The sequence below is a fragment of the Parambassis ranga genome, chromosome 24, assembly GCF_900634625.1.
Source record: "Parambassis ranga chromosome 24, fParRan2.1, whole genome shotgun sequence".
Lineage (NCBI taxonomy): Eukaryota > Metazoa > Chordata > Actinopteri > Ambassidae > Parambassis > Parambassis ranga.
Window position 1 is genome coordinate 9,751,013 of NC_041043.1, and position 26,526 is coordinate 9,777,538.

Here is a 26,526-nt window from a genome sequence, read left to right on the forward strand (position 1 = left end):
ATGTGAATTATAGGGGAGCGAGAGCGAACGCAGGGTCCTGACTGAATGCTGCCCTGTGCTAATGCCAGTGCTGTAAAAACACTGACTTGACAACAAGCAAGGCCCTGTAGTTCTGCTGAGAGAGGGATGTGGAGGGGGGGGGGGGGGGGGGGGGGGAGGAGAAGCAGAGGAGGAGGAGGAGGAGGAGGAGGAAGAGGAGGAGGAGGGGGGGCACTTAGGGAGGGAAAGGAGAAAAAGGGTGAAGAGGTTCAAAATTGCTTAAAAAAAGGACTGGTTTGGATATATGTGTCTGCCCACACTGTCTTTCTAAGACCTAATTTCTCAGGCAGCTGCCCCGCCATGTGCACTTCTTAGGAACAGTAGTGGCCATTTTGTGCTGACGTGCTGCTAAGAAAAGCGATCCACCATGGGAATGTCTAACTTTATTCAACACCACGAATTATGTTTACTGCATCCATGGCTGTTTATTATGGCCCCCGCTTCTTAGCAGAGCTCAGAAAATATTAAAAAATCTTCAGACTTTTTTTATGGCAGTGTCTCTGTTCAGCCTTGTTAGCGACATAGCTCTGGTTGGTTCACTGCAAAAAAACAAAACATCTGCAGTTATCACATAGCATAAGATGAAATTTCATGGTCCCCATGAGATGAATAATGCTGACTTTGGAATCACCTCTAGTTGTGGTTTTGTATGAATTGTCTAGATCACCGTACAATCCGGCACAGATGTTCAACTCTGGATGTGCTGTAATAACATCAAACACCGCCGTCCTCATTTGTCGTTCAATCTCTGATGTTCCAATCACTCTTAGCATCAGGTCACATCGGTGCTGTCACAACTCAGTCACATTTCAAAGACTCATTAAAATGCAGCCCTGCGTTAGCTCTATCCCAAGATTCATTGCACCTTGGTGACAAAGTAGAGGAAAACAGTCAACAGAGTTAATGTTATGCTGTAAACAAACCGCAGCATTGTCTCATGACTATGACATCACCACCAAATTCACCACTTTCCCCTCAAAAGCTTTGCTGACGTTTGAAGTCCCATCAGCCACTTCTTAGATACTGACTGTTTTAAAGATGTGTAGCAGTAAGTGTTAATGTATTAGAATAAAACACTGATCTTGTGAGCTCGCACAGACCTGTCTTCAGGCATCAGAACAAATCCCTTTGACTTCAGGACAAGGGAGTTAGTGTTAATGCTAAAAAGTTTTTTTTTTTTTTTTTTGGGGGGGGGGGGGGTAATGACTCATTCTTGCAGCAGCCAATATTTATGGCTGATAAATACTTATGTTTAAAAATATTGTGACCTTCAAAAATGTTATGTGTGTGTTATGTTATCTCAGCAGGCTGATGTTCCTTACAGCATGGCTTGTCGTCATGTTCAGGTTAGTTTATGAAATGTGCACCATCAGCTGCTTAGCTCATTATAATGTGCTACCATCTTTGTGCTGTTGACAAAGTTGTAAATATATTTTTCTGTAATTATGCAAAAAATATAGAAGCTCTGGAATTTTCATTCATTGTTTAATTGCTATTAATGTTTTACAGCGAAGCAGATTTCTGTCTGATCTTCATAAAACTTACATTGTGTCCCTACATTTGGTCCAACATAAAAGTGGAAAACATAAAACACTGGGCTGAGTTTAGTTTAGTTTTAAGAGTTTAAGTGTGTGTGTTTGTGTGTGTGTTTTAAATCCCAGACCTTTATTTAGTCAAAATCTGCTTCTTTGATAGGATTCCTTTTTCATCCTGATGCGCAGAACCAGAGTGAGAATGATGCGCCACAGGCGTGTTAAAAACAGCCATGTTTTTTAAGGAGTAAAAGTAAAAGGACCCACGAGACAGCAACTTACAAGAGATCACCGGAGAAAGAACAGTAGAGGAGAAAAATAGACAGATGCCAGGAAGGAGCAGGTCTCGGGGTCACGCGAAAGATGGGCCTGATCCCACCTCCAATCCCTGCAGCTTTTCTTTTGTTTGAAGTCACATCTGGGCTAAATTTCCCCTTCTGAGTCAAAGCAAAGAGGAAGTCTTCTGGGTGGGTGAAAAAAAAGGGGGCTGAGGGCAGCTCCTGCCTCCCAGGCTAAACTGTTCTAAATACTGTAGATCCATGAGTCACTATGAACCAGAGGCTGAACAAACTTAGATCCAGACCCTGATTCAGTGCTCATCACGGCGGATCCATAATGGAACGATACACACCAGTCATTCAGGGACATGTGAGTTAAAGTATGTTTTGTCTGTATGTAGACACACTCGGTGTGTTTAACACCTCAGACATGACATGACAAAGTGCTGATAAAGCTGCACTCTGGGAAATACATTGTTCCGGGATGCTGATTAATTTAACCCTTTAAACCCCCATTTTTAGGCTTGGGGTGAAAGGGTTAAGCTAAATAAGTAAAAACACAAAACACAACTTTAAAAGTTGTTTACTGTTAAAAATAAGAAGTATTTTACATATTTTTCCCAATTTGGCCATTTCATTTCTATGGGGTTTACATCACGGTAACCTTTCAGGATACATTCTGTTCACAGATTTTAAATGTAAATATAGGCGAAAGATATTATAACATAAATAAAAGTCTTAAAAATCTACAGGAATCACACTGTGAGACATTCTGCACTGAAAAGTTGGTCCCAGCCGCGCACTCCTCTGTTCCTTCTGACCGCTGCCTTGATCCGATCACATCCTTACAGCCGTGAACAGCTGTTTAAAGGCAAAGCACTGTGCTTGAATGACAATCTGTGTTTATCTTTGGCTTTCCCTTACAACTAATTAACTAAAGCCCCAGAACACCGTAACACCACCACCACCACCACCACCTCCACAGTCCCCTGAACCCCCTTTTCTAGCAGCTTGTGTATTAAAATGCACTGTTTCAAATTAGCAGATAGTCTCATAGTCTCAAATTTACACACATGATCTGAGATGCTTATTAATTACTATATTGTAATTAAAGATAATTACAATATCTGAGTGTACAATGTGATGTAGTTCCTTGTTTATGTAACTGGATACAATAAAGACATAATTGTTGTTATCATCATTATCACCGATTTTTAATTTAGTGGGTTAGATTATTAAAACACACACACACGGGGGATAAGGCACAGGGGTTGTTCTTCACTTTCCCCTCTTATCCTCCTCTTCGTCTTTACTTTCAGATTAAACACTGTGCCAATCTTTATTCCTCCTGGAAATGTTTAATTGCCTGGGAAGCATGGAGACATTTTAGCTCGCGGCGTGTCCGAAAGCAGCCATTGTAGTGGGTGTTTGAAAGGCTCCTATTATCTATTTTAGCCCTCCTCCCTACTCCCTCCTCCTTTCAGTGTGAAAAAAAATCCCCCTGATGCGAGCGGCGGGAATTTGGATAAATCCAGATTACATCAGAAGGCAGGTGAAATAGCTCAGGAAAAACACAGCTAAAAATATAATTATGCTGTCAGACACCACCATGGAACAGCCTTTAATCCTCCACCATGCCAAAGCCAGTGCTTGTTTTTTTTCCTATCAAGTGTTGTAATTTAATAGTCATATCCCATGTCTTTCCTCTGGTAAATTCATCATCATCAATTTTTTAATTTATTCTGGTAATAATTACAGTCTTGGCCTTGGCGAGCTTTATTGTAAATTAATGCGTTATGGTATTAAAGTCTGGCAAGTGTTCTTATTTTGGAACATTGGTCACAAGTTGACATAAAACTCACAACAACGTGCTTCAGACACACACACATGCCTTCGTGACGAGTTGACAGCATCAGTACTCCATCTTTTTGTTTACAAGACCCTCCGTGCTGCTCACCATGTCGTGAAAAACATAAATGAGATTTCACTAAATAGCATTTTTTTGCCCCATATGGTTTTGCTGAGGCAGTAGCCCCCTTTAAAACAATCTGCGGTTCCATCTGGTCACTGTGGTTTTTTGCCCCCTTTGCTTTCACTTACTGCCGCAGCGTGCCGCCCCAGTTTGAGGAACAATATCACGACAACGTCCCGAGGGCGTCTCTAAACGAGAGTTACCACTTCCTTAAAAAAAAAAAAAAAAAAAAAAAAAAAAAAAACTTTTGGAACGCCTGATGAATCTGGGCGCACAGAGAGGATGAACAGAGAGAGCAATCGATTCGGAGGGATCTGTTTTCATCCCTCACAGAGCAGCAGATCACTCCTCCTCCTCCTCCTCGCCTCTTGCTCAGGTGGCACGGGGCCCAACCCTGGCGCCTGCCACCCTGCCCAGATTAATTGAAGCATGCTGTTGTAAATGAACCACATATGGCTAATATCTCCCCCACTTTATCCCCTCTCTGGCACACCAAGTGTCACCTATCCTTGTAGTTTCAGGAGCAGACGACTTTTAAGGAAGTGCTGCTCACCAAGAAAAAAAATGAGGAAGAAGAAGAAAAGTGTAAAAGGTAACCAAGGTCAGGTGCTCGTCGATTCACTGTAAAATTCATGACTTTCCCCTTTTGGTTTTTCATTTGTCTTTTCCTACAGTCCACTCTTTGCTCTTAACTTGGCACAAAGCAGATTAATTGCACTGTCATACCAAAAGGTAGAAATAAGCCAGCGCACCTGTCCCTGATGCCACCATGCACTAAGATGAATGCGTCATAGCTTTGGTCTTTATTAGTTATTTATAAGACCCACTGCCCAGAATAACAGCACTAAAAGAAGGGGACGGAGTGAAACGACCGCTAAAGGCGCTTTTGTTTTTTTTTTGGCAACGCTCACCAGGAAGTAATATGAAAGTGTTGACCAAAGTGACATTAACAACGGCGTCCTGCCAGGCAGCTCGATCAGGCTGCCGTGTCAACACAGCAGGGTTGTCATGTAAACATCATGCTTAGACGAGGAAGTGTGAGAGATTTGTTTGTAAAGTAATAAATCTTGACCTGAGCTGTCGACACACTCACACAGGAATGTGTGTTTCAGTCTCTATTTTTTATTTTATTATTTTTGCCTTTTAGGTGATGTCAAAACATTCTGACACTTTCACTTGACTTTTTTAATTAAAAGTTCAGAACAATAAGTTTACAATAGATTTCATCAGGCTGTATAAACAAGGAACCAGCATTTCTGGTTCACTTGGTCTTTGACACAGACTTTATGGGAGGAGTTACAACATAGTCAATATTTGTAATATAAACTCTGCTCTTGTCTGGTATTTCTCAGTTAATACTATTACACTGGAAAGATCTATAAACTGTCTCCATAAATCCTACGTAATGATTGTTAAATATATGCACATGTGCATTGGTTTGTTTGTTAAGCCCAAATAATAATAGAAGTGTGTGTGTGTTTAATTTGAATGAAATATGATATCATCCATTGCTAACCACAAATGACCCTTTCCAGGTAATTGGTTGAAGTATCTGTCTATCATGGGCTAAAATCAGCCAATCAGAGCACAAACTCAAATTTCACCCCACAACTGCTGGTAGTTCTTCACACTTCACTAATTGGCCTGAACCACTGTTGTTGTTCAGACACAATTACATAGCAGGAAGCCTGGCAAGACGAGCTTTTGTGTGATCGCATGATCTCAGAAATCTCTTACAACGAACTGCGATATTCCTTAAAATGTCATGTTAAAAACCAGATGTCAGAGACAGCAATTTGCAGTGTAGGCTGCAGTGCATTCATTTACATTCTAGAAGAATTAAAGCTCTAAATTAGCTAGTAACAGTTTCTTATTGTTGCATAATTGGGTGTATTGACAACTATCAGTGTTTTATACCTTATAAACTCTCAGACGGCAATTCCTGGCCCATGAGGTTATTGTGCATTATCTTGTAATTATTAGATCATTTCCTTCTCAATCAGGCAATAATAGGCTCTCCTGTCATTTTCTTTTTTCTTTAAAATGTGCTTCAGCAGGCAGCAAAGGAAGAGGAAGGAGAGGGAAAAGGAAAATAAAAATGTTCAACCTATCACTGGGATTCAGGTGGTGGTCTTCAGTTAGGACCATTAGGAGAGGAGCAGTGTATCCCTCCTGGGATCATTTGGCTCCTGTCAAATGTAATTCTGAAAGCTATGCAACACAGGAGGCGTTCACAGCCTATGACCTAATATTTTGCACTGACTCAAGATGTCTGATAGCTAATGAGAACGCAGGCTTCCACGAAGCCATGGTGCCCCGTTGGTCCCCCCTCTTATCATCAGACTCATCAGGGTGTATTCACTAACTTGGCAGAGGCCCTGATTGCATGGTTAGAAATTCAAGTGGTAGATGTATCAGGTTTGATATGAATATTATGCGGTTTGCCCATGGGGACAATTCCATTTGTAAGACCTAACCCACCCCCCCTTTTCTTTGTCTGAACCCTTCTGGATTTGTCACTTTGCATTTGCTTTAAGAGGTAAAGCCTTTAAACACTCTCAATAATGGAAAGCATGCTTTGGTGGTGACACCGCTATGATCTATATCAAAGCCATCTGGAAAGTAAAAGTTCCCTTTGCTGGTCTTTAAATACTGTTTCTTGAATTTCCACATTACATCCTGTGTTGAAGGGGCAAGTTAGTAAATCAGTTCATGCAAATGTTCGCTGTGATTGCACTTCAAACGCTGTATGGACGACGATGATGATGATGATGATGCGTTAAATTTAGACATCCTAAACTAAACCCTTGTCTATCATTGTGGTTGTGTACATCCCCAGACGCCCTCACATTTCCTGATCCATGTACAAAAACAGATGTTATAACAACACGGTGCGTTTGAGCACATTCTTATGTGAAGTAGCCTAACATGTTGAACGCGCCTGTTTTTTATTAAACACAACATTGATGTATGTAATTCGTACACTAAATGCTATGTTTCGGCTCCTGGTGCGCGCCGTCCTTGTGCATTTGTCATACTGAGCCACTTGCTCGTCGTGATTAATCGTGCAGCTCCATGCAGATTTACCCTGCTGTCAGAGAATGTGTGTGCAGACAGGCCCCAGGATGTCCACAGCAGCAGTCTGAGACTGGTCCAGAAAATGGATGAGAAGAATGTAACCATGACGTTTGTAGGTGCTTATTCTGCACACTGAATGTTCTTTGTTCTTCCAGCGACCTTCATCTAGACACTTTTTATTTGACATAGAGGTGTGCCCCGCACCAGCCGATTGGAGCTGATGTCCCTATGCAGTCGCCTGGGGTTATAATTATGACTGTCATAAAACAGCCCTGGCTCCGTCTTCCCGGTGTATGAGAAGGCGAAAACAATAGCTGGCACATGTGCCAAGAAAAAGAAAAAAAAAACAGAAAGAAGCAAAAAAGGGAATGTCAAAAATTCCCCCTCCTGTTATTTAAAACTGTTAAGAGCTAGCAGGTATTTCACATGACTATCTGCTTTCCCCTGAGTATCAGGTAGCTTCAAGGAGAGTCTTGAAATGCTTCAGAAAGGTAGTCGGAATGCAGAGACTGCACATGGAAGCATTTTAGACGACTGCAGAGCAGGCGTCCGCTGGAGAGATGTAAGACGAAACATTGCTCAATGTCCTCTTCAATGTATCTCTTGGAAAGAGAGTGTTAACACATGTTCAGTTCCCGGGCTATCTGTGTGAACGTGTGTGTGTGTGGTTGCAGGGTAGTTACTGCCATGTCATAGCAGGGGTTGTGTAGAAATACACCCCTGGGACTTCAGTGCTGGCTCAGGCCCAGCTCTGCTGATACGTTAACAAGAAGAACTTGTTCTTATCAATGGAGTGCTTTATTCCTGCTGTACACACACACACACACACATTGATCAGCAGACACAGAAATGCAAACATCAAACATTCCAATAAACCCTGTCTCTCTTTTTCACACACACACAACAAACATCCACAGTTGACCAATAGACTCACAGACAGACAGACGAGCACACAAAGCAGTCTGAGACCAATAAATACACACAGATGGACAGAAAGACGCAGACACACACACAGCCTGTGGGTACAGAAGCACAGTGCTGACATCAGGAATCTCCCTTCAGGTCCACACACACACACACACACATAAACACACACTCTCCGCTTGTTATTATTCCAAGAAGGAGGAAACTGAGTCTTTCAACCAGGAGGGCAGGAAAGGAAGGGGGAGCTTTGTGTGTTAGAGGAGGTATGAATGTGTCCCAGAGGTGCAGCAGCGGCATCTCAGTGGGTGGGTGTACATACATGTAGCAGGGGGTGGTGAGTGGGGTTAATAAGCACCAGGCTCCAAATGACTAATAATATTGACACATATCATTTTTGTAGCTGATGCACTGTATTGTTGGTGAAATCCATTTTCTGCTCTTTACACTAATTCTGTTGTCAATACAAAAAAAACAAGACTTTGGTGGTATTGATACTTTTAGCATTGATCCATCCTCCTCTGGTTTTCACACACTGCATCACAGTGAGAATGGACTTGCTTGCTTTCTTGTTAACAAAGGCTGAATTCTGAGCACCTTCTGAGAAAAGCAACACTTATCTGAGAGCTGAAGAATGATGAAAAAGGTACACAACCAAAAACAATAAACCAACAACAACAAAATGAGCCGAAAGAGGCTGAAAAACACAAGAAAACATCGTGACCATTACAGGCTAATGCTGCTGCCTGCAATAGTCATTACACTTGGTTACACTCTGGTAGCTGCCTGACAGCAACAGTTGACTGACTAGCTGCCAGCTGACTGCTTAATTAACCCTATAAACACAATTCCACCTGACATATGCAGTGTTTACTCTTTTAACAGTTACATCCCCATTTCACCATCATGAGCATCAAGTTTTTTGACTATTATGAGCACACAGAGCGCGCCGCAAGCTGTCATACTGACGCTTCTACAGCATGCACTCAAGCGTGAGTGTGAAGGTGTGCAACTTGAGATGTAGCAAATTTTTATTGCAGCTTTAAGACTGAGCAACTGACCGTGCAAGACTTAAGAGGTCCACAACTGTAAGGCCACAGTTTTAGATCTGAGAGTGGATAATGGATACTTGGAAGACCACACAGGTCCCCCCCTGTCTCCATCACCAGGCCAGAGTGCAAGCTGAGTTGTTTTTTTATTTTCTCCTCCACCTCCTACTTGTAAATAACAGCCTTACTCCAGGGGAACCTGTACTAAAAAAATCTCTTCTCTAAAAGTCCCACATTTAACACTCCAGAGGGCCTATCAAGTGATTGTGCTGCACTCTGAAAATTTGTTACTGACAGAGAGACACAAAAAGTAAAATTCTTGCAGACTAAACTGATGACTGTAACACGTTTTGCTGTTGTAATGAAGGAACTGCAGCAGAAAGAAGTGTATCTGAGATCCCTGATCGTAATGAAGAGTTAAAAACAAGAAGAGAGCAGAGCTCCTTCATCTCCTTTTTCCTTCTGCTGGCTGAAGCAGAGAAAACAGAGCGGCCGGCCATCTTCCTGCCCCGCTGACGTCTCAACATGGTCTACCTCAATGACAAAGCTTCCTCACAAAATGTAATTATAAACCATTTGGATGCTTCTCTTTCTTTTCTCCACTGCAGACCTTTTATACTTCCTCCATCACACCCTGTTTGATTCTTTTTATACTGTAGCTCATACAGCTGCCCACACACATGTACACAGAGTATGTATACAAGCACAATATATTTCTCTCTCGAGCAGAACCAAGGCCAATGCTGCATTGCTCGCACACTTAGTTACACACAAAGAGTTCAGGTCTGTGAGGAGGCAATGTGTTATCACTCCCTCTCTCCTTTCCAACACACTATTATGGCTGCAAAAGTCTAAAAGCTGTATGTTTTCACCGTCAGAAGATTTTTCTGTCTATTCTGCTGCGCATGTCACCGTGTTTTACAAAACCCAGCTTTCTGCTGCCTCCACTAACACACTCCATCATTGTTTAAACAACACACGTATTGTATTTTTCCCACCCTCATGCGACTTAATCACGCTGCTCATTATTGTGTTTAATGAGCAGTATTTTCACTTCTCCCATTACCGACAGCTTTTTACGATGCTCATAGTTTGAGTGCGGCTAGCGTTGAGGGTACAGTGAAACACACAGTCTCTGCCTAATCCAGTTCCAGTTCTATTGTTGCAGTGTGGAAGTGGGCTGGATACAAAAGCAACAGTACAGCAGTTGTGGTATTAAAAAGCCACATCAGGACATAATACGTCTGGTACTGTAAATGGTGTATTAAATTAGACATTCATGGCAGAAATAGCAGGTTTGAATGGTTTCTAGGATGTGCTACCGCCAAAATAAGAGCTGAATACTTCACTGATCTAAGAAGGTTTTTATCCTACAATTATCTGCCTTATTAAAAGAAATGATCTCACATTTGCTGGTAAAATTCAAACATTTCTCGTCTCCAGACCAGAGCCTTTTTGTGGAGATCTCTAAAAGCAGAGTAGGATCATAAAACGCCGAGTACCCAGCGATGGCAATGATCAACTTCTCGCGCGTCATTTTGATAGGAACTAAAGTACAGTAGGAGCCGAAGTTTCAACGTATGTTCCGGGCAATTGAAGAACGTCTACATTCCAATTGGTTGTCAGTGTTTTATAGCCGAAACGCGTCATAGCTAATTTTCATAAAGTTAAGATGTCTTCAACTTTTGTAGCTTGTCGCTCGTTATACACAGGAATTTCATGTCAAAAGTTCAGAATGCTGCTTTACCTTCAGCAATACAGCGTCAGCTCATTAATCTTATCTTTGTCAGTTCATGTTTGTTTGTTGCCACACGTCAGGGCTGAAGGCTGGAAGAATGTGACCCTGACAACAAAATCTCTGACATGCATTAATTATCTGCTACCCTGATAATGTTAATGAATGAAAAAAAACACGTTTAAATGCTTAAAGAGCAATAAGATCTTTACCTCTATGAATTTTTGTAGAATTAATGCTACTGTAAATACAGCTGTTTGAACTGCATTTAAATGTAAATACATTCAAAACACTCTAGATACAGAGGCTGTACTGTATGTAGGCTCATTGAAGCTGGGCTACGTCTCTTGTTTATAGGCCTAAACCAGATATCCATTTACACCACTGCAACACCGCTGATGAAAAAAAAAACAGCTTATGCAGGTGACAATTTCTAAAATAACTATACTATAAAACTTTGAACATTAATAAATATACATAATGATGCCAGCTTATATATAATATATCCCGCTGACATTTAGGAGGATGACATGAAAATGTTGCACCCTCCACTTTGAGCATCCCCGCTAATGTTTACAACCAGCCACATTTAATTGGTTTCCTAAGTTTAGCCGCTGATAAGACTGCATTAGGAATGGGTGTTTATTCAGAGATAGAGGGCAGCTACACTAATACTGGGATTACAGGAGTGCTGCCAGCACTGCTAAGTTAATATTGGCAAATGATTGTGGTCAAATACTCCATAGGTAAAGCTTTCATCTATATTTATTATAACATCCAATTATCAGCGTGCTGTGAGGTCCATAGGAATATGTATTAATATTCATAATTATGTGCTTTATATATATATATATATAGTGATACACAGAGAATCAAAACACCATGTGAAATATGGTGCCTTCACTAAATGATGAAAGTCCTCTTCTAAACGTTTTTATGAAGGCCACTTGCAGTGCTAATGGGGAAAAGTCTCCAAACCTTACTCTCTTTTAAACTCTTTAGTTTGGTGATCTCTGCAGCCAAGTCAATAAATAGGAACATATAACTTTTTTTTTCTGTCCACTGCCTCAGCTCCCACCACTCCCTCCCCTGTGCACGATCCAATTTCAACCCGACGGAGGTGATCCTTCCTCAGGGCTCGTTCAGATGGAGGCCGGCGGGCCGTTTACACAGTGGAGTGAGAATGAGGGATTTCTAATGACTCTGCTCTCTGATAGTCTTCCAGTGGTGCCCAAGGCCTCTCGCCAAAGACCTTCCAACTCGACACAACTACTCATCAAGCAGTCACATAATTCTAGAGTTGTAGGCAGAGCAGGGGGGTGGGGGGGCTTGTGAATCCAGGAAGCCTGGGCATGACGAGTGTTAGCAGATGGAGTCCACGCTGATCTGAGGCTTTTGCTCCTTTTTTACGCTCATCCCTTTAAAATGCCTCGACACCACTGCAGGTTTTTTTCCCTCCCCATTATGATGATTTTGTAATATTTTTGGAATGTTTTGAAGAAAGTGGCCCGAGGGAGATATTCATGAAAATGTGGAATGAATAATCAGAGCAGTGCCACATATCCCCGGTAATAAAGTAGAAACTGTCCTGAGGTGTTGTGAAATGTGGACATCCTAATTCCGTTAATTTGTTGTGAATTTAATGTTTTTTTTGGTTGATAATTTAAATTATTTAAATTATTTTCCTCTATATTGATTTCCATTTCATTTTTCCTCATAATAAATCCATATTTTCTTTTTTTTAATTAATAGGGAGTTTAGTTAAAGCAGAAAGCACAAACGTGTAGCCATTAATTTAAGGTTATTCTATAAACTATACTAATATATTACCTCTACCTCTTTTATATCACGGACCATGGTCACTCTCTGTGATGTTTGACAGATTTCAACTTATTTTTAAAAAATCCTCATGTTGTTATTTTAGTGATGTGTTTGAGGACGAGCTGTGCGATACAGTGTCAATCAATCAAACGTGTCTGCCTTTGATTATCCGCACTTGTTTTTTATTATTTATCCCCGGTAGCCCTATTGTTATTGCATTATTTCACTCTTTAGTGTATGGTTGAATTTTATTTTTAGTATAGAGTGATTGGACTGTATTTGAAGTTAAAGTGGTGGTTCATTATCATTTCATCTGCTCACAGTGTTTACACTTCAGACTTTCATTTTCAGCGGTCACACGTAATTTACTATAAATGGCTTCTGAGTATAAACATCTCATCAGACATCTCTTTTATGATTATGCATTAACTAGTATATATACACACATATATGTATATATACCTACATACATACATATATATATATATATATATATATATATATACACTATATATATATACTATATATATATATATATATATATACTATATATATATATATATATATATATGTATATACTATATATATATATATGTGTATATATATACTATATATATATATATATATATATATATATATATAATAATCTAATCTAATCTAATGGCAAAATGTATTTAGTTTTGAATTTATTTTTTATTCATATCCACAATCATGAAAGTTATTTAGAAAAAAGTTAAAATATACAAAATTGTTAAATAATTAATATAACATAAATGTGAATCTTCTATTGAATATTGATAACAAATCAAACATAGTGAATTTTTTGAATTTTTTGGACAGACGTCCTGTCCTGATGGACACACGTGTATTAGAAGGTGCTGACACATTGCTGCATGAACAGTACTGACCACTGCATATATCAAAGCCTTGGAGGGCACAGCAATGCCACTTTGGGCTCCATATCTGATGGTGTTGATGGGCCTGACACAGCAGAAAAATGAGAGAGATTAACAAGGAGGTCGGCGCCTCCATTTGTTTCCTTTAGGCTGCATCAATTCAGAGCCTGGTTCCACTTCCAGGCTCATTACTGTCTCTGCTCCAGGAAGTGGATGTGAAGTGGCAAAGCGAGGTCGCAAAAACCCCCCATCCACGTGTCCCTGAATGAGTGTTAGGTACATGGATTAGGGAAAAAAAAGGAGAGCACTTGACCCCTATTGTCTCTGTGTTTGGTCATATTTCCCTGTTAAAGCCATAGGCCCGAGCTGAACTCCACTGATTTTACCATATCAATGTGTCAGAGACAAAACACGATTCAACGGGCGTGCGGAAACACACGCTTAGAGCCAGAATGCCAGAATGTGGGTTCATCACCTCCATCAAGAACACTGCAGCTCATCCTTTCAGGAAGGGAGTGAACACGCTCCCAACCACCCTCCCACATGATCCCTCTTTGAGTGTGTCATCTGGGCACACTAAGATGTGCATGTCTTCACAGCGTTCGTCCCCTGACAGCGCGGCTTCTCTGACATTTAACCAAAGCAAAAACAAATTCCACTCATGAGTGCATTTCCAATACACATGAAAAAAATGTGTAAAGCGATACCCAGAGTAATCAGAGTGTAAAAAGTCCCCTGATAATAAATACAGGGAGGTTGGGAAGCCAGTAGAACAATGCTTATTCATGCGCCGGCTGCTGATATTTGTGCCTCTAAATGAGGCCATTTTGTTGCGAATAATGATGCGGGTTTCCACAGTTTACAGGCTAATTTAAAAAAGAGAACTGTTCTGAAGTATGACCCATTTGGAACGGAGTGGGTTTATTCCTCATCAGAGCTCTGGTTTTCAAGAAACGGCCTCTCTAAACCGCTGTTACTTTTACATGTCTGGGCCCATTTATGTGAACAGTCCCTGTAGTGTCATTTCTTGTGGCGGTCCCATCCTCCCATTTTGTTTTTTTCACCCCCCCCCTCTCTCTCTTTTGTCCATCGTTTCTTTCTTTTCTTTGACACCATATGGGAGACAGAGACGCTGCACATTTGGATGGAAAATTGATTATAAATAGATGATATGAGGGATCCGTGGTAATGATGGCAGAGAGTGCTCTGTCCAACAGCACAATGTCACCGCAAGCTATCAGCTGCCACGGTGCTGCACTTTGATGCTGCCCAGAGCATATTCTTATGCTTTGACGCTGGTAAGTCTATATGCCTCCAGAGAGCTCGCCTGGGGAGGGGGTCAGCTAATGGGACCACTGCCATCCTCCCTCTTTGCTTTGGAAAACCAGCAATTCTTCTTTTCCCCTCCCTTCTCTTTCTCTCTTTCCTAAAGACTTAGTAGTCACTACAGCTCTCATAAACCCAGTTAGGTGGAGAGGGAGGACAGGCCGGAGCTCCAGCCCCTTTAAAGAGATGGAGAAAAGGCGCTTAAGTAACCAGTCTGCACATTCAGAGCCAACACAAACTGACTCACACCTTGGAATCTTTCAATTTGCCTGTAATAAACTGCAGTAGGAAGCAATTGCGTCGCTGATGTGCTGAGGGGGTTGAAATTGAAACCCATGCGGGGACAGTGGCATGCTCTCAAAGAGAACAGCGCCGTGCGGTCTTTGGCTTCGACTCTTTGGAGAAATGGAAACAATTCCCTAAATCTCTTTCTCTTGTGAATACCGTTGTCCTCAGGGGCCTACAAATTAAAAAAAATGTTTGTTAGGCTGAGCACGCAAGCCAGTAGATATGTGTCTACGCTAATGTGTCGAGCCGCTTTGTGTATATTCTCGCAAAATAAATAAATGACAGCAAAAAAAAAACAGCAGCAGTGGCAGCGGCATCGTGTCTGGCAATTACGGAGGCAACAAACATTCAGCATTCACAGACAAGAGATACGGCACTGTGGCTGCTCAGGAAGCCCTTACAGTCTCAAATATGTATGAATGACACACGTATATCCTTCAGCTGTGTGACCCAGGTCACTCCACGTAGTAATGCATCACTCTTATTCTAACCTCCCATCTTTGGCTGTTGCATTAGTGCCCAGCTGAGCGCTGGTCAGCCCTGTTTGCTCAAACTGCAGGTGGCATCGGTGACATGCATTAGCCCCCCCCAACAGAGAAGCAAATGTAAGCACTGGGAGTCGGGAGGCGGGGGGGGGGGGGGGGGTGGTGCTCAGACGTAACAGGATAAAGGTTGTTGGAGGGCCTCGGCTGAGCCACAAGTGGAAAGGCAGGCTGAATCTAATAAGGGTCCAACCCGCAGCCGCATAGACTGTATCAAAACAAGGGCTCTGAATACGGACGTCTTTCTGCAGGTAATTTGGTCTTGAGTGGGCCTAAACTGGTGTTATTCTGTTACATTCCCTCGCGCTCCCTGTGTTGCCTCTGGTTCATTGCTTTCACAAGAGAAAAACAGACATTTGCTGACCTTACAAATTACACTCAGCGATGTACAGTCTGACACTGACAGCTGATTTAAAATTATTAATACCATCAGTAACATTTTAAGCTTTCTTACATGGTGAAAATGTTCAGAAAGCACCAATAAAAGCTTGTATAAAAATAATAAAGCAGGAGGCAGCGGATGAGATTGGCAGAAGCTTGTTTGCTCGGTGAGCGTGTGGGTATCAGATAACACCGTGCGTGTTTTATTGGGTGACAGACAAATAAAGAATAGCAGAACAACGTGTGGGAAGATAGACACTGGTCTAAAAGCCTCCATTCATCCCTGAGTCATGTTTCACTGGGGCTGCAGTGTCAGGTTGAACCCTAATCTCCTCCAGATGCCCCCATAGGAAAACACCCCCCCACCCACACACACACTGCAACAGGATGAAGAACACAACCGTGATAACATAATTGATTTACAGGTTCTAGTTGTTTTGACTCTACGTATTTACTCATGTATGTGCTCTGTTTGGTTTTTCCTGTCCTCACTTTATAGCCTTGATCAAAACAGTATCTCCTTCCACTCATCAGCTCTTCCTGTACGGCAGCCCGTTCCTGCAGGGTGGGGAGAACAAGGGAAATATATGCATAACCCTCCGCTGACACGCCGTCTCGTTTGATGTGGGATTCTCAAACAGATGCCCCCGTCTCCCTCTCTAGCTCTCTCACCGTTACTGGGGATATTAAAGTGCTGCGTGGTTTTGTGTCTCTGACTCCTTAATACAAACACACACACACACACACACACACACACACCGTCATTTGCAAAAGCCAATTCCATTTCCTGTTTTAGAAACTAGCTTTACAGCTTTCCTCTGTTATTCAGAGAATAAATAAAAACTGAATCCAGGAACTGTGCTGCAGTCTGCCGCTGTTTGTGGAGATGCAAATGATCACAGTATAAGTACTCAGAATATCACTTTAAAAGTGAATAATAACTTTTTTGTTGTTGTGTCCAAGACAATTAACATACTATGTTAAGGGAAAAACCTTCAAATCTTACAGTTATATCATTAACAAAAACTGTAAAGACACATCGTGACAGTTATTTTTACATTAAATGCCCTAGCTTAGCACTTAGCTTAAGACCTACTCTGGTCTAAATGAAGGTAACTACACCTACTTGCACCTCTAAACTTCTCAAATTAAAAAAAAGTTAACTTACAATGATGACTGTGACACAATGTCATTTTTTGAGGCAAGAAAGTCTTAGACATGTTACTTTTTAACTGTACAGTCACTATTGGGTTAGGTTTAGGCATAAACCTAAACCTAAAGTCATATTTGTTTCCAAACCAACTCTTTCACCCCACTAAACATGTTACAAGACAAATGTCTCTGATTTCTCTCTCATGTGCAACAAGCTTCTCTGCCATTTTTTAGCCTATTCACTTAAAGGTAGGGTAGGAGATTTTGAAAACTCAGTGAGTCAGCCAGATTTTGAAAGAAAACACGTGCCCCTTTCTCTCGTAGGATTGGCTGATGTTTTTAGCATTTTATAGCTTCCACAGATGATTAATATTCTTCGTTTTAAAGCGAAACTGCCGAACTAATCTAATTTACCTAAAAAAGTGCATCGGAATGAAATCTTCTACCCTACCTTTAAGTACAGGAGATGTGTATTCATGAATATATATATAAAAATGATGACTAGTTCCTGAAAGCCTCATTGTACTGCCTTCTCATTCAAGCTGCAAATCATTTAAACAGATCCACTTGTGCATTCCTTGATTGATTCCCAACTTTAAAACTTCAACATAACGTGGTCTGAAAACTGCCTGACACCCCGCTCAACACTTAGTTTAATTTCAAATATCATTTGACAGAGCTATGAGTTTGTCCTCGTAAAACAAAACTGTAAAAGGCACAAATGACAAGTATTGCATCTCTGGAACAGAGTCAAACCAGTAAACAGACAGAAGGAGGAGGAGGAGGAGAGATGAGCAGCCTTTGAATTATCTAGGCCAGTCAAACAGAGGTGTGGTCAGGGGAAGGTCGGTGCTGCTCTCGCTCCGGGCCGGGTCTGTTAGGAAAGGTCATGTGAAAGTGGAATGTGGCGGAGCTGGATGCATGCCAGAGGCGGCGTTCCGTCAAGAAGAAGCTTATTTTTTTTAAAACAAAGTGAAAACTGTATTCCACCTGGGGGAGATTATTTCTCCCTGTTTCAATAACGTTCAGGTTTTTTGAATAATTGAGTTTCTGAAACATGTGACAGTCTCTTGCCACAGGGCAGATTTGGACAGTGTATTGTTTCAACTGATTTCACCTGACATAATGAAAGGCTGGGCTTTTTCTTTTTTTTTTGCATGCTGCATAACTGGACAAACAATTACCCAGCAATTACTCTGAAGCTTTTGAGATAGAGGGGAATGCATCACTCAGCAGGCAGCTGACAGCGTGAGCTAACTCAGCAAGCGACATGCAAAATAGGAAAATAATGGTGTAGGCTGCCAGAAGTGAAGAGTGTCCGTACGATACAGAGACATACAGCAAACGAGAGGGTGAAGGCAGCACATTAAAAAAAAAAAAACAATTTCTTTAGACAGGCTTGTGCAAACAAGAAGACGTGTCCAAAGAGGAGTGAACATGGCTGTCTGATTGAAAGCAAGGCAGGAAGGGGAGTCTCGGCAAGGATATGAGGATGAATCATGTATCAGCTGGTATTAAAGCTGTACATATAAACAAAAAGATGAGATTTTTTCCCACCAGGATTATTTCATTTCATGATATTATGTTGCAGGATTTATTAAAGAAAGCGTCAAGGTGAGCAATAACAGGAAGGACAGGGGTTTATACTGTATAATGGTAATGTGCTGCTTTAGTTGGAAGGACAGCTAGTGTATATAGACCTTTGTTCACACCCGCATCACTGAGTCACATGTTTGGCTGTTGCAACAACAAAACCAGGGGGTGATGTCATGCTAACAGCTAAGAGGAAGACAAAGAGGAAGGATAGGTGTTCAGACTGGCACATATCAGATTTAGATTTGAATCAGGATTAGTCATGTCATAGTCATACTGGTGGAGTGAAACCTGATTCAAATTGTATTTGAAATGACTTTAAATGGCCATAGCTGTTTAATAAATCATATTTTTTAAGGGTCCTTGACGTCATGTGGAGGACATAACGCTGAACACATGATGATGCCATCACAGCTGGCTGTGTGAGTAGCAGAAGAAGTAGTAGGACCTTTAATGCAAATGCAGCAAGAATGTCTGGGCCCTCCATCCTAAAGCCTCCTAATCCAGCTCTGGCCAGATTGTGGGATCACTTTAATAACTAGTTTTGGTTTAGTGTATGGATCCACACCACGGACCCCTGCTGATCCTGGGCTGCTGAGCCTTCCTCTGTATGTGTTTGTGGCAGTTATTATGACATAGTCAGATCTGATCTGGCCTATAGTCTTTCTTTCCCATCAGGGTAAAGCAAAGAAAACAAAGGTTTTTCTTCTGTTTACACAATTATTAGTAAATAATGTAATTTTAGACTGATTTAAATGCATTGTGTTATGATTTGGTGACAGACTGTTGCTATGGCTGCACTTCTTATCACATTCAAATTCAGAAAATCTGGCATAATTCCATTTTGTGAAGAAGTTATGTAATAAACTAGTTAATATTCAGGATGACGGGAAATGACATGATGGCTTGATGGAAACATTCGAGTAACACAGCACAGTACAGTAAATGAACTCTACTCTACCACTGCTGCTGCTGCTGCATATAAATACACAAACATTCCTGGTGTATGCTGCTGCCCGCACCGCCGCTATATTGCAGTGCTGTGAAAGTATGAGATGATTCATCTCCATTCTTCATCTAATCTGCAGCTTTCTGTGCTGGTTTCATTCTAGAAAAAAAAATGCTCCAAAGCTGCCACAAAAAATGAACGCTGATGGCTTTACAGTGTCTGAACACCGAATGTAACGCCGCTTGTAAATGACAACAAGGATTTCTACTGCTAAACGTCAACTTTGAGAAACAAATTGAGTTTTTATGAGGTGTGAACATAAAATCTAAGATAAGAGAGAGAGAGAGAGAGGGTGGAGGGAGGGGTCGGCTGACTGCAGAATGCATCATCGGCATGAAGCCTGTTAAAAGTTCAGTGTGGTTGGAGCAGAAAATCAAGGAGCGGGGCTCTGCCTGCTGGCAGCCCTTCTGGCTGGCATTCACCGATGCTTTTTTGGCTGCTTTCAGAGGGCTCCAAAGCAAACAGGAATGGCTCTGCTTACAGGCTGTAAAACATGTGTGTCAGCCCACTCAGTCATACGCAGCACTGTACTTCACAAAAAGGCAAAACAGAGTTCACTTTTTCTAAACAAGCCGAGGCAAAAATATTCAGGAGAGTCATAGAAACATTTGAATGCTTTCTTTTTTCAGACACACAGTACATGCAGCTCTTCCTCTAGATTTCTCCAATAATTTATCAATCATTTTTTTAGGTATATTTCTTCAAACAGTCCCACTGCATCTTAAAATATATATATATAGAATATACATCATGCCATCGTATGTAAAGTTATTACCTCTTCTATCAGCACTGGCACAGACAACAGACAAGCGAGCGACTCGGGGGAAGTCAGAAGAATAGTTTCTGGTTTTATGTGACATTTGCTGAGTCATTATATAAACAAAAGCATTAGCTAGTATTAGCTAATCTGATGTGCCATCTGGAGAGGAGTCACTGGAAGCAATCTGCAAAGAGCAGACACTCTCAAAACAATACTTGGCAGGTGATTTGATGAAGCCCATAATGTCTGTGACATTCTAACTTTAACTGATCTAATCATGTCCTCTTGCTGTTGTCGGCCAAAAAACCTAAAACACTCCGAGCAGCAGCCTCTCCAAATGTCCCGATCGGTCTGACCTAACCGCTGGGTCAGACAATACAGCCCTGGCAAGATAGTTAAATACTTAAAATGAGTTCTACGGGTACCCAAAGTGACTTCTTGAGCGCCCTTATGTTTATTTTACACCAACAAAAGTTAGAAAACGTCATAACAGGAAGAGAATACTCTCGTTATTGTAAACATGCCTCTGCCTCTTGGTACAAAGGCCCTAACTGCAGTGGATACAGTGTCTAACTATGACCCTGTTCACACTGGGGAAATCGATCCGGCTAGTGTGGGATTCGGGCCATATCTGGATATATCCGGATAGTTTTTTCCTGAGTCTGAACAACGCAAATCTGGATATATAGATAGATTTCACCTCTCGGAGGTGGATCTAGTCAGATTCGCTCAAATTTGACTCAGGTCTGAACGCAAATGCAGCTAGCGAATCCCGCTACGAGGCGCCACCTAGCGATTTGGAGGACAACAAACAAGCCAGATTAAGTCGGATTGAGTGCGGACATGTGTGTGTGATAGCCAGATTTGAAAATAGGTCTGAACATATCCAGTTTAAAGGCTAACTGGATTTAATCCCACTCTAGCTGGATTGACTTTCTCCAGTGTGAACGAGGCCTTAGAGAATTCTCTCATCGTTGTAGTAAACCTGCCACTGCCTCAAAGGCTCTAACTGCACTGAATACAGTGTCTAACTTTGAGATGTGTGAAGAGGTCTGTTGCTTCCTGCATCTGTACAAGCTGTTTTTAAAGGACTAAAGAAAACTAAATGTGCAAAGTGGACAAAAAGAGGACATACATCTTATTTCTACAGTAATTACACCTTTTACCGAAAACCTGCAGCTCTATAGTTCCAGCCATGTTTTCCTCAAATCACATTGTTAAACTAGCTTTTCTTCCAACCAGCCCTCTAATGTAATAAGGCGATTTGTTACGTACAGTGTGGTCTTTGCCATAAAAACAGAAGGGCAAGCCAGCCCGGTTTAAATGTCTGTTGTGAACGTTTATGAGGTTTCTTTGTCCCTAAGTGGTTTGAATTGCAGGGCTTTTCCGAACATTGTTACTGCTTCAATCAAAGCTGTGATTTTCCTTTTAAACCACTCTGTAAAGAACAATCACAAGGTGCTAGTGAGCGCTGAGTGATCCATTTGAGAAATAAAAATCATTTGTCATTCCAGATGCTAAGATGCATTTACCATAACAGGGTAAATATCAGCGTACTTGCCAAGAAGAAGAAGAAGAAAAAAAGAGTCTGCTGGAAGCAGCAAGATTTTTCCTCCATTGTTCAGTTTTCAGAGGTCAAGGTGACATATTTCTTTACCTTCGTGGTGATAGTCTGTCTCTCTGAATGACGGGCCGCATAAAGTCACGCGTGGGAGATTATGAGTGTTTGATGAAAGCAGCCATCGGTGGATTTATCGTGGGTGATGTGGACTCGCTCGGTTTGACCTCCAGCAGACACGTGCGCGGTCACTGTTACGGTTTCATGTTTTCTACATCGGTCCTCATGTTATTCCTGCGTCTAAGTCACAGACTATAATCTAATGACTGCTTCGGGTATTATCTTCAGAAAATATACATTCACAACATTCCTTCTGAACTATTGAGTTATGTTTATTTTAAGGAGGGCAGGAAGAATTTGAGTCCTGTTGGCGATGGAGACTCACTTTCACATGTATGTATAGTCATTTTTTATAGACACTTAACTCCAATTAACCTCCATTCTCCTATTTTCGCTATAATCACATTATCCTCTGGTATTTGACTCTATTTTTCTTTCATCCAAGAGAGGCCGTGTTTCCCGTCTGCATGCCCAGATAACAGTTAGACGGTTCAGGAACAAGTTTCTCCTTGTTGCTAGATCTCCCACTAGGCCAGAGAACCTAGCCCGTGGTCTTCTCTCTCTCTCTCTTTTTCTCACACTCAGGTCTTTCTCAAAGCTCTCATGCTCTCCCGTTAACCCTCCTCTTCTGCTCCCTTGCTGCACATCGGCGCTCTGCCCTCAGGCCGAGTGTAGCAGCACCAGACAACGCCTGATTCATGCCCTTCAGTTGGGTGCTGTCATCAGCTGACTCTACGGTGTTTCAAGTTTGGATTTGTTGATGATTAAATATTCTGTCAGAGAGTTTCTAGTGAATTCTAGCGTACTGTAAGTGTAAAAGTAAAAAAGTGATTCAAGAAAAATGTTTAAATAATAAAAAAAACGCACTTTTCATTCTTAACATTATCCATTCATTTCTAATAATTTCAGACATAGTGAGTCATTTCTTCTGTCAAAATAGTGTCAAAGGATTTTAATTCTGGCTGCTAAATGGCTTAAAACGGACAATTTTGAAACTGAGGCTTGAATCTGTGCCTCTTTCTTCCCCGAACGCCGTACAAAAACACATTCCAGCTGTCAAATGTGTTCATTCACATACTAATGTATAAAAACGTTTCTGACTACCCGCTTGTCCCCTAAAGCAATTACAGGTGAAAGAGCTCACTTTTGGCACTCAAATCTTCCACACTCCTCAAAAACAGAAAAGAAAAAAAAAAGATACCTGTCACCCACATGACACATTAGTAACATATTATTTTAGAGTGAATGCATGGATGGTGATGCATTGCACAGGATTGGGAAACATGTCACTTCAGGTAAAATTATACTTTACCATTCTGCTCCGTTAAAAGAAAGTAATACTCGATCCTGTTACATTTATGTCAAAGCTGTGTACAGTACCACGCACAGTGCAGAAGCTACATCCTGGCTATTCTCTGTTTGTACGTTATTCAGATAAAGCAGATCTTTTCTGACCTGATACAACATTAGTGTATAACTGTGCAACACTTTGTATGGTCAGAGATTGCATGAAAACATCAGCTGTAAATGATACTTTTTATATAAAATGAAGAGCTAACATAGATTCTAATGGATAAATATATAGGGAATAGTTCAAATCTTAAACAACCTAGCCAAAAAAAATAAATACACAATCCATATGATAAGCAAAAATTAAAATAGGATGGTGTGATGGTTATAGTTTAGGATTCAAGTATTGCAAAAATTACTTATAAATAATATATAAATGGCAAAAGAAACAACAAATAAATGGCTGAAATAAAGAGTTGAATGTGGGCTAATGGAGAATTGATGAAATTTGTAGCTAAACAAATACATAGTGATAAACTACATAACATTTCTGATATTTAAATTGTTAAAATGTTAGCTAAATACAACCATTGTAACAGAGCTGGAATAGCCTAGCTATAGCAATAGATACATGACCGGAACGTAGCCTGCAGCTGCTGCCGTGCCAAACCACACACAACACAACAGTGACAGTTTAATTGTACACAAATCATAGTTTATCTATGAGAACTAAAGCTCGTGTGACAAAATGTCAGATGTCAATATGTCAAACAAAAATGTTTGGGAACCTCTGGTGCTTCCTGTCAGCACAGAACAGATCAGGCTTCACTGCCATTACAAATATGCTCGACTTGATAGCATTAACACTATTCTGGAAACCACAGTAAATACCGAGTAACTGTAAATGTATTAAGATAATTAGAAGTTGTAGGTTATATGTTGAGGTGTGTGCGGTTATCCTCCGTACTCTGTAGTGTTTACTCATTAATCACATCCATTGGCAGTCATGGTCTGGGATTTTTTGGCTTGCTGGCGGTGTGGAAGAAACAAAACTTTGTAAATTGAGGCGCATTTAAGGCATGAAAAGAAAAAAAGAAAAAAAAGCTTTTGATCAGAGAAATGTCATTATTTCCCAAGAAGAAGTGTGTTGTGTTTACCTGTGTGAGGAGCAGTGTGGGGGGACTTCACACCCATTTAAATAATGAGACCACTGCAGAAGATGTTAGAGATAATTGTTACCGTTTCACCTGAGATGTTTCAAAAGTCATCACTTGAACGCACACAATTATTTTCAATTGCTTTGTACTGGGGGGAACTAAGAGCCGGTGGCAGGTTTCAGAATGTATACTGGCCCTTACACTGCTCTGAATTTTTAATGCAACCCCCTGAGAGAGGATGTGGGTGCAGTCTTTTTTTAAAAAGAAAACATCATCATAATAATGTGTACTCAACCTTTTTATTCAGTGTCTCCTGTAGGCCACCCATTAAAATCATCAACCCTGCTTAAAAGTTTGCTTCAGAAGGATTTGTCACCCAAAGGTTGACAAGACAAGTGCACGAGGTCACGGAGAGACATGGTGAACAACAGGCAGTGAACTAGAAAGAAACATGGCAGCCATGAATAATGCATGTATGAAAAGGTTTATCTAATGGCGCTCTTAAAACTTTTAAAAGTTCATCCTTGCTTCCAGCTGGAGATGCTCTTGGCTAAAAAGCTCCCTTTTTTCCCCCCTAACTTACACACAGTCATCCTCCAGGCTCAGCTTGAGAGAGACACTGATTGGTTTAATTGTGTTTGCTGTGATTAAGCGCCTTAATGGTACTCATCACAGTGTGAGACACGAATCACAATGATTTTTAGCTGTGACATTTGCCATGCAGCTTCAAAAAAAGGCTTTTTCTTCATGAAAAAAGGGATAACTTCTTTTCATCTTATTGCAAATTTTAACAGGCACAGACACACACTTCTTAAAACCACACACACACACACACACAGACAGATGATTTAAAGAGGGACACTTACCATCTTTAGACACTTGGTGGTCATGGCAGGGTCAGAGAAGAACAGAGGCGCTGAGAGAGGCTCAGAGCACGACCTCACGGCATTACACTCACATCCCAGCCGGGCTTCCAGGCACCAAGACGAGACCAACGGGGCTCGTTAACTTGAAAGCACGGATGGAAGGCGGCGGGCTTGCTGAAATGTGTCAAGAGGAAACTGCAGGCACCAGTCAGTCAAGCCGTGGAGAGGCAGCGAGAGGAGGAAAACGAGACAGACAAAAGCAGAGTGGATTCAAAGACGCCAGCAGTTTCTTCTTCCTCTTCCTCTTCTCTTTCTCTGCTTGTAACTTAACCCCCCGAGGAGCCCCAGCAAGCAGACACACAGAACCAGTTCCAGACCTGTCCTACTCCGACGGCTGCCTCTCCCCCTTCTCGCTCTCTCTCTCTCTCACTTTTTCTCTTGTTTTTTGGTATCATTTAACTCTTGATTCCAGGGCCCGGACGATGAGCTCACTGCAGGCTCAGGTTTCAGCGCCTTTTCCTGGAATGCTAGGGGCAGCCGTGCAGAGAGGCAGAGGTGCCGGGGAGGTCAAAGGCTACTTGGCTAGTGCGGAGGAACGGAGACAACAGGGGGTGTCTGTCATCTGGGGGAGTTCCAACGGAGCGATATCTGAGGGGCCTGGAGAGCCGAGAACAAAACAGGAGTTACAGGGGTCACGGGTTACGGATGTTGCAGGGCAAGGCAACATTTGACAGCTCTGGAGGCTATGGACTTGCGGACACCAAGTACATTTACACACTCAAGTACACACAAACACAACTTCCCCAGAGTGCCAGATTTATTGCTCACTTAGAGAGTGTGGTGTTTTCCTCAAGGACAAAAGCTTTTTCTTTCCTTTTTTTTTTTTTTATTCCGTCAAGCTGCTGTTTTCTTAGAGCAGCCAGGGGAGATATATGAGTAGATACTTAAGGAAAAAATATATACATATAATTATGACAAGGATTAGGCTAGATTCAAGGCTAGGCCTAATTGGGATAATGCACCAGATCAAGTTGCCAAACACAAGTGTAAGAAGAAGCTGAAATATCACTATGGTTCAACAGCAGTTCTGTGAAGGGAAGTCTAAATATGAGAAAAGGCATGAGTGGAGCAGTGGTGGGCAAGGATCTTTATAATAAATAACT

General features: G+C 41.4%; 1 protein-coding gene across 1 annotated transcript in view; it reads right to left on the reverse strand.

Moving 5' to 3' along the window:
- The window catches only part of flrt2 (fibronectin leucine rich transmembrane protein 2), a 37,889-nt gene extending 12,241 nt beyond the window's left edge, over positions 1–25,648 (reverse strand). The window contains exon 1 of the mRNA XM_028397168.1: positions 25,364–25,648. The gene's annotated coding sequence lies outside the window, so the exon portion shown is untranslated. The remainder of the gene's footprint in view (positions 1–25,363) is intronic.
- Positions 25,649–26,526: the final 878 nt, after the last annotated feature.